The sequence below is a fragment of the Halyomorpha halys genome, unplaced genomic scaffold, assembly GCF_000696795.3.
Source record: "Halyomorpha halys isolate HHAL.00 unplaced genomic scaffold, Hhal_1.1 Scaffold691.1, whole genome shotgun sequence".
Taxonomy (NCBI): domain Eukaryota; kingdom Metazoa; phylum Arthropoda; class Insecta; order Hemiptera; family Pentatomidae; genus Halyomorpha; species Halyomorpha halys.
The window spans coordinates 48546-49529 of record NW_027113417.1 but is presented as its reverse complement, the minus strand read 5'-3'; the positions used below and the strand labels follow the sequence as shown (position 1 = coordinate 49529).

Genomic DNA, 984 nt, shown 5'->3' with positions numbered 1-984 from the left:
TAGTGGGTAAAAATCCCACACACGGATAGGTACGGGCCTATCCGTGTCTTTTGAAGATTTCCTTTTAAAGATGATGCAGTCACAAATGATGGAAGATAATGTTAATTGTGCTATGGTGCAGGGGCACGGAACCCCAGTACGGCGTCGATTGGGAATGCGAAAGCGGGTTCCCTGGCGTCGCAGTTTGGCTCCCAGGAACCCGTGGGAGACTTGGCCATTGTAGCATCTAATGCCACAAGACTAACCACTACAGAGGTGATGTAAAATCTTGGGAGCAAGATTAAACAGCTTCTATCCTTCATTTGCATCAATAACAACGTCCACGGTAAGATAAGGAGTTATGCGTTCGAAATCCAACTTTATTTTGAAAAGTTGGAAACAGCTGTCCTCCCTATCGAAATTGCAGATGGTTACTCCGAAACAAAGGAGATCAGTCCACCGAAGAAGAATGCTGTTAAGTCAGAGGGGACAGTAACCACACCTTTTTTGGCGGGCGATAAAATGAAAATCAAGAAGAAAACCACACAAGTTGTGCATCATAATGTAGATCGCTCTCAGAGATCTAATGCAGTTCAACTTGGAGAACAATAAGAGGAGAAATGGGAAGAAGTGCGAAAAAGTTCGAGGAAGAAACCACGCCCTAAGCAACCGAGGCCTGATGCAGTCATTATGAAAATATCGGAGAGTCCTACTCAGGTGTCCTGCGAAAGGTGAGAGAAGATCCGGCAGTGGTGGAAATGGCCTCTTCAGTCACAAAGGTCCGGAAAATTAATAAAGGCGACCTGTCACTTCAATTAGACCGGAAAAAAAAAAGGATCTCTTGCTGCACTAAAAAGCTCAATGGAGAGAGTGCTTGGTGAAGGGGCGGAAGTGCGGACTTGGACGGAGGAGTACCTTTTCGAGCTTCGAGATTTGGATCTCACCGCCTAAGAGGAGGTTGCGGAGGCCTTAAAACCTCTCCTGGGTGAAGAGCAGTAAAATCCA

At 46.0% G+C, this 984-nt stretch overlaps 1 long non-coding RNA gene across 7 annotated transcripts in view; it reads right to left on the bottom strand.

Moving 5' to 3' along the window:
* The window catches only part of LOC106685411 (uncharacterized), a 23197-nt gene that overhangs the window by 6474 nt on the left and 15739 nt on the right, over positions 1-984 (bottom strand). The gene's annotated exons all lie outside the window — the stretch shown is intronic.